The sequence below is a fragment of the Paramisgurnus dabryanus genome, chromosome 20, assembly GCF_030506205.2.
Source record: "Paramisgurnus dabryanus chromosome 20, PD_genome_1.1, whole genome shotgun sequence".
Classification (NCBI taxonomy): domain Eukaryota; kingdom Metazoa; phylum Chordata; class Actinopteri; order Cypriniformes; family Cobitidae; genus Paramisgurnus; species Paramisgurnus dabryanus.
Window position 1 is genome coordinate 1,562,377 of NC_133356.1, and position 7,571 is coordinate 1,569,947.

At 36.6% G+C, this 7,571-nt stretch overlaps 1 long non-coding RNA gene across 1 annotated transcript; it reads right to left on the reverse strand.

Annotated features, from left to right (window-relative positions):
• Positions 1-1,542: 1,542 nt before the first annotated feature.
• On the reverse strand, positions 1,543-2,818 carry LOC135787511 (uncharacterized). Its single transcript, XR_012335570.1, has 4 exons — positions 2,759-2,818; positions 2,556-2,619; positions 2,208-2,269; positions 1,543-2,048 (listed from the first exon to the last, which is right to left on the reverse strand). It is a non-coding gene; the product is annotated as an uncharacterized lncRNA (long non-coding RNA).
• Between the last annotated feature and the right edge of the window lie 4,753 nt (positions 2,819-7,571).

Consider the following 7,571-nt stretch of genomic DNA (forward strand, 5'->3'; position numbering starts at 1 on the left):
AGGATTGTTTTTATAAAAAAAAGTATTCTTATTCGATTACTCGATTACTCTGTAGAATACTCGATTACTAAAATAATCAATAATAGCTCTTTAGGTAAGGTTCTTTAGGTAACCATACAGTATGGTCTTTCTATGGCAAAACATAGACCTTTATTGTATATGAAACCAATTAAAAACATGAGGGCACGCAAGCATAACATAACATAAAACTAAAAGTATCCTGGAAAATATTGACTTGACTCATCACTGATCTCAGATAACAAAGCTAATGTTAAATCGCTCCAAATAACTATCTGCTCCTCGGAAATGGTAATATATGGTAATTATAATGAAATTGCTATTCCTTTGAGGAAATGACTATAATCAAAACATTATTCTCATAACAATTATTCTGTGACAATCATATTTTCTGTAATTACATTAACAGCAGTCGGTGCTGTGTGACTCCAGAGCGCATAAAGGCAAGATCTGGGATGTAAGACTGAAGAATAGGCCACGGTCCTGAGACAAAGAGATTAATTGTGAAGTGATAACTAATTTGTTGTGAAACCATAAGGTTCCACTGATGTAATTGCTTTTCAATTGCTGCCACATCCTATAAGGCTTCATACATCCGCTTGTGTGCGTCGTCCAATGGTGCGCTAATATTAACAGACAGCTATTTCCAAACCCAGCTAATGCAATAAGGTGCTCACATACAATATCACTGTAAGTAAAGCAAAGGTAATCAGCGCCCAACAAATTCTTTATTTCCAGCTTTTCACTTAAAGGAAAGGCTGGTTAATTCAGGGAGACTTTTTAACAAGGACCCGTCCTTGGCTTTATTGCGAGACTTATATCCAAGTGTAGCTTTTCTCAATTTTCAACCGTTCCAAAAAGCGCATCCACAAAACTAAACCTCTGTTGAAAAGTTACAGAGCTGTAAAAAATCCCATAACAGCACTCCAAGCTTCCAGCACAGTAATTATTTCCCTCCATTATAGTTTCAGCGCTGCTGATTTTATTCAAGAGAATTAGGGAATATGTCATAATGTACCTAAACTACTCAGTGTGTGTAGGGGGCCTGTAATGATAATGGCTGGTGCCAACAGGACCCTACAGACCCCTCACAGAGACACGAGTTACAGGCAGCAACACAGTGATGTATCTCAGTCTATTGTGAAGCTTGGAACGCTGACCAAAACATACACTGTTAACGATTTCCCTGTATTTTTACAGTACGGTACTGGCAGCACGGTTGCCAGTAAGTTACTGTATTTTGGTTTTACAGTACTGTAATACCATTTTACAGTACACAAACTAGTACTGTATAGTTACAAAGCAGTACTGTACTGTAATTTTACAATATTTTATTACAGTAGTCTATTTTTACAGTAATTTACTGTAATGTCTATATTGACCCATAAATACTATTTATTACTTATTGCAGTTAATACAATAATATTATATAAAAAAGCTAGAGATTTAGGTTTAAATCTATAGTTATTAATATGGTAAAAATGCTAAATTAAAACATAATGAATTAAAAGGCAATCCAAGCAATGTATGTATCAAAATTTTATTTAAAAAAACATTTAATTGAAACAAACATATTTAAAACAAGATTTTAAACAATAATAAACATATAATCAAGTAACATAAAATAAAATCAACAAGTATAAACAAGTTTGGAGACCCCTGCTGTAACATATTTAACTCTGGCAAATAGAACACCGTTCCATAGTTTGAAGTTTTCAGTTTAAAGTCCATCATCGACTAAAAGGTAACATTTCACTGTGGTAAAAACAACACTGGCCCATAGTTTTAAATATTCTACTTGAATTTCATTGAACACTAAAAATAAATTAAAAATTAAACTGTGGCAGACAGACCACAGTGGCCTTTACTTTGAAGTCGTCCATTCGAACTCAATCAGGGACTGCATGAAGCTGTTCACATGGGGGTTAATGGCCACAGCTTTTCTCTGCACCAAGTTCCTTGTCTTTTTGCTTGCTCCTTGTCTGGATGTGCACTTTTTCCCATCTTTGGAATTAATTCTATCCAGAAACCTGTTAGAAATATCATAAACATTAAGTCAACAAATATAAGATAGAAAAAGATTCTTAAAAAATTAAACTCAGCCTTGAATTTACTCCTATTCTGAAACCTTTTGCTCTTATTCTACTGTTCCACACCTAATTACATAAAAATACAGAAGATTCACTTACCGCTGAACAAACTCTTTCCTCAATGGACAGCATCCACCTGGATCCTGTCATGATTGAATGTCCTGAACAGAAAGTACAATTGTTACTGATTTGGACACAACTTTTTATTCTGAAAACAAAATCTTTTGTCAATAAAGTCCAGGGACACCTCTGCTAAATAAATACAATTATTAAATTAAATTTCTTATAACCAAAGTCTGAATATTTCTGTTTGTATATTTCTACATGGCAAACTAAGACAATTGTGTACATGTTGTGTATGGTCGTGTTACAGTGTTGTGTGTGAATGAGTGAATGAGTGTATACATGGGTATTTAAAGAAACTGTAGTGGTAAAGTGCAAACTTACCGAACATAATGTGCTTGGTGTGTGTCTGGTATCACCCGTTGTGCCTCCACATCTGCCTTAACTCCTGAAAAGTGCAATGACACTCAGGTAAACTACAAATAAAAAGTCAGCCACATTCCTGTGTAATTTTGCATGTGACGTGAAAGCATTTAATATTGCAGTCGAAAAAATACATGACTTGTAACTGTACATCATGTACTTGCCTGGTGCCTTTAAAGATGATCCATCTTACCCAATCCAGTTTACAAGCAATGGTAAGACTGTAAAAAATACAAATGTTACAAAATCTGTTAGCCATAGAAATAAGTAGACATTGTGAAGGAAATGGTAAAAAAAATTTAGTAACACTTTACTATAAGAGTTTATTCCTTAACATTTGGTAATGCCTTAGCTAATATGAACTAACAATGAACAATATATTTTACAACATTAATAATATTTGATAATGTTCATTGTGCAGAGACAAAGTGATTGATTTAAAAATTTATTAAGTGTTTAAATCTAATATCATGCTATGCTAACAAATAAAACATTACTGTAAGTGTTTAGTCAGTTGTAAAACAAATATATATATATATATATATATATATATATATATATATATATATATATATATTAGTTGTTATATTATATATAAATATCTAAATAAGTCTTTTTTTAATTATAACATCTTGTCTACAGAAAATCTCTGAAAATGTCTCGTTTAGTGCAGAAAATAGCGATTTATAGTGACAAGGTAAAAAGACTGTCCCTTTAATGTTTTACCCGGACCGGCTGCGGTGTAACACGCTATTTCACGCAAAGTTTTTTAACAAGTTAGTAGCTAGCTGCTCACTTTAAAGATAAACATGATCGCCTAAATCTTAGCAATCCTGGTGATGCCAGTTTCCTACACGATGTTATAATGGACTATTTTACATCCAGAGATGAAGGATCAGATGACAGAGACGAGAAGACAAAGGTACGTAAATGCGGAGCCCATTCTCTTTTCGTGCATTGATTTGATGCGTTTTGGAAACTTATATATACAGCGTGTAATGCATCTGAAGTGGTGGAAACAATATGCCATAAAAATGTATTGGACAACTTACTGGGAGTGTAAAACGCTTACGAGAAGATATTCTCTGCTTTTGCTGATATATATATATATAACAACAACAATAAGCGTGGCAATCCCTTTCGTTCATCTGATATTAAGATGGTCTGAATGATATTTGGTCGAAGTTAAAGCTGCGATGAGTTCGATGCATGTATCCAGTTAAATATGAGGTTTCTTGTTTTCACTTCTGTGGAGGAGTTCGGTATGCTGTGTACGGCGTGTCAAGTCCTGTCTGTTTACAACCACAGCCTTACCAAACAGTCGAACTTAATACTTTTCTCTGACGCTAACTGAACGGATGAAACGCCGAGATAAACGACCGTTATGCTGGGACCGCAAGACCGCGCTGCAGGTTGTCTTTGTCCATTTCGTTAAAAATAGTTTCATTGTCACCACACTTTCATCACAATATAAACTCACCAAAACCCTCACAATTTAGTTAAAACAACCCTATATTCATTAAAAAAGGTGTAAAGCGAGTTAAAGCAGCGGTAGACATCTGTGTGTAACGTTAGCTTACTTTCTGAGGGAGATTGAAACTTTGTTGGCGACCGTTTTTCTCTCTCATTGCACGTTTAAAACAATATTGTGACAAACTATTGACAACATTCTTAAACTAAAAATTAAGTTTTCATGAAACAGAAATATTTCAAACTTACCGAACTGCCAGAAATCAATCGTCCTCCTTCAGCTGCAGCCAGGAGTTGTGCTGTCTGTGTGATTTGACTCTGGCGCACTTTCTCTGATTATTGCAAGTACACCTGGCACATTACAGCAATGGCTACAGCAAGGTTACATCAAGACCAAAATATACTGTAAAATTTTCCCGCTCAAACAAATTTACCCAGAATGCATTATGAACTGCAGTACTGTACTGTAATGTATACATACAGTATAGTACTGTGGATTTTTACAGTAATGTACTGCTAAATCTACAGCGACATCTAACAGTGTAGAGAAAAAGCAAACAGCCACACGAGAAGCTGTGAAAAATGAAATACAATCATTACAGTTGAGGTTATACTTTTCAAACCCCTTGCGATATCTGCAAAATGTTAGTATTTAAGGACTAATAAGGGGGTCATACAAATTGACGTTTGTTTTTTAGGACTGCCCCGAACAAGCTATTTTATAAACACAAAATGTCCCTGTGGCTCAGCTGATAAAGCACTGTGTTAGCAACACAAAGGTTTGATTCCAAGGGAACACTGATACTGAGTTAAAGTATAGCTTGAAAGCACTGTAAGATGTTTTGGATAAAGCTGCCTGCCAAATGCATGAATGCAATATAAAGTAAATGACTGTTAACTCTTTCCCCACAAGCATTTTTTATGATTTTCACAAAAATGTAATGCCTCCCAGAAAATGCTCTTCTTTAAATATATAAACAGACAATATATTAAATAAAAGAACAGACCCTCTGCTTTAAAAAAATCATCCTACCTTCATCAGCTCTCTTTTTATCACCTCTGGTTACAAATGTGGGTAGGTTTCTTCAAAAAAACATCTAATTTTGAGCAAAAGGCTGAGATAATTCCATTTTTGTAAAGGACTTTTGATAGAGATCAGATGCAGAGCGATCCTCAAAGCTTAGACAGACATACAGCTGTTTGGCCTAGGGCAATTCTTCCGTTGCAGAAGTCCGCCACCTGGTGGATAATAGCAGTATTGCGGATTGACAAGATAACTCGTCAATGGCAGGGAAAGAGTTTAAGATCAAAATATGTGTTTAGGCAATAATGATAAATTCATTACACAAAATAACCTAGTTCAAATGTTTACATACCCTTGAATAGATGGTAAGCCGTTTTAAACAACTGGTGAAGAAATGTGGACGTTAACGTGTGCTCGACTTTAACTCTTTTTTCCGCACCATTGACCAGATATTTTTCCAAGAAAGAGAAAACGCTTTCCGGTCAATGATGCTTTCCAGACAAGTTTTACAGAAATCTATAACTTCGCTATTATCCACCAGGTGGCATTCTTACCCAACTTATAATCCACTGAAGCATCCACTGATCCAAAAACAGTAAAATCTCTGTGTATGTTTTGATCATCGCTCTGAATCTGATCTCTAACAAAAGTCCTTGACAAAAATGCAATTATTTCAGCTTTTTGCTCAAAATTTCTTATTTTTGAAGAAACCTGCCCCGTTTTTTTGTGTTTGTTTGTTTGAAAGCAGAGGGTCTGTTCTTTCATTTGATATATTTGTATGTTAATATATTTTTAGAGAAAAGTTTTTGTAAGGCATTAAACTTTTGTGAAAATGATAAAAAATGCTGGTACTGGCTAGCAACAAATGAGATAACAATAGAAGCAATTATAGCAACACAACAACAGCGATACATAAGTTTCTTTTTAAAGAAAGTTGACAAAATTGACAAAGAGATGAGTGACGTGCGCCCTCTTTGGCTCATTGAAGACCACTCTTGCTGCTGCATTCTGAATCCTCTGAAAGGGGTTTGGTTGTGCAGGCTGGAAGTCTAGCCAGTAGCGCATTGCAGTAGTCCAGCCTGGACAGGACAAGAGCTTGGACCAGGACCTGCGTAGCGTGCTCATTTAGGAAAGGTCTAATTTTCCTAATATTGTAGAGCAGTGTTTCCCAATCCTGGTCCTCGAGGCCCCCCTCCCAGAAAGTTTTAGATGTCTCCTTATTTAACACACCTGATTTAACTGATCAGCTCGTTAGGTAGACATGTTTACCATTTTGGAAGGAGGCTGATAAGTTGAATCAGGTGTTTTAAATAAGGAGACATCTAAAACTTTATGTCAGGGGGGCCTCGAGGACCAGGATTGGGAAACACTGTTGTAGAGGATGAATCTACAAAAGCGAGTGGTGCTGGCAACATGCTCCGTGAAGCTAAGCCGATCATCAATGACCACTCCCAGGTTTTTGGCCGTCCTGGAAGGCGTGATGGTCGAGGAACCTAGCTGAATGGAAAAGTTGTGCTGAATGTTTGGTTCAGACGATATGACAAGCAGTTCTGTCTTCGCAAGGTTAAGCTGGAGATGGTGATCCTTCATCCAGAGTGAGATGTCCTCAGGCATGCTGAGATGTGGGCAGAAACCATGGGATCATCAGGGTGGAACGACAAGTGGAGTTGATTGTCGTCCGCATAGTAGTGGTAGGAAAAGCCATGTTCTCAAATGACAGAACCCAGGGATGTCATGTATATCGAAAAGAGCAGTGGTCCAAGCACAGAGCCTTGAGGCACCCCGAAATCGAGACGTGGGGGTTTGGAGACATCACCTCTGAGAGCAGCGGAGTCTCAGTGGAGTGACTGCTTTTAAAACCAAACTGATTGCTATCCAGGAGGTTATTTTGTGTGAAGAAAGAGGAGAGCTGGTCAAACACCACACGTTCAAGAGTCTTGGAAATGAAGTGAAGAAGAGAAACAGGTCTGTAGTTCTCTTGCATAGCAGGATTGAGTGTGGGTTTCTTCAGCAGCGGGGTTATACGGGCCTCTTTAAATGCTGCGAGGAAGGTTGCAGTGGAAAGAGATGAACTGATAATGTGGGTGAGAGCAGGGATAACTGACGGAGAGATGGCCTGAAGGACATGGGTGGGTATGGGATCTAGCGGGCAGGTACCTACAATTTAAATCAATGTAGGTGAAAGTGCAATGTTAATAATTTATTTTATAAAGAAAAGTGGATTTGGGTTTGTAGCCTACTGTATATGCTGTCAATTATAGTTCTTAGAAAGAAAATCTGACACACCTTGAGAAAAATCGTAATCAGCCAAGAATATTGCAATCACTAAATATTTAGTCTGCATTATTTGCATATATCCTTCATTATATTGGAATACAGGCAGCACTGTAATGACATCATTTTGCTAAGGCACTGAATAAGTATTAGTTGTTACTCAACAAAAAGCATTTAAAATCATCGTCCATCACAGAAGTGAAATCACT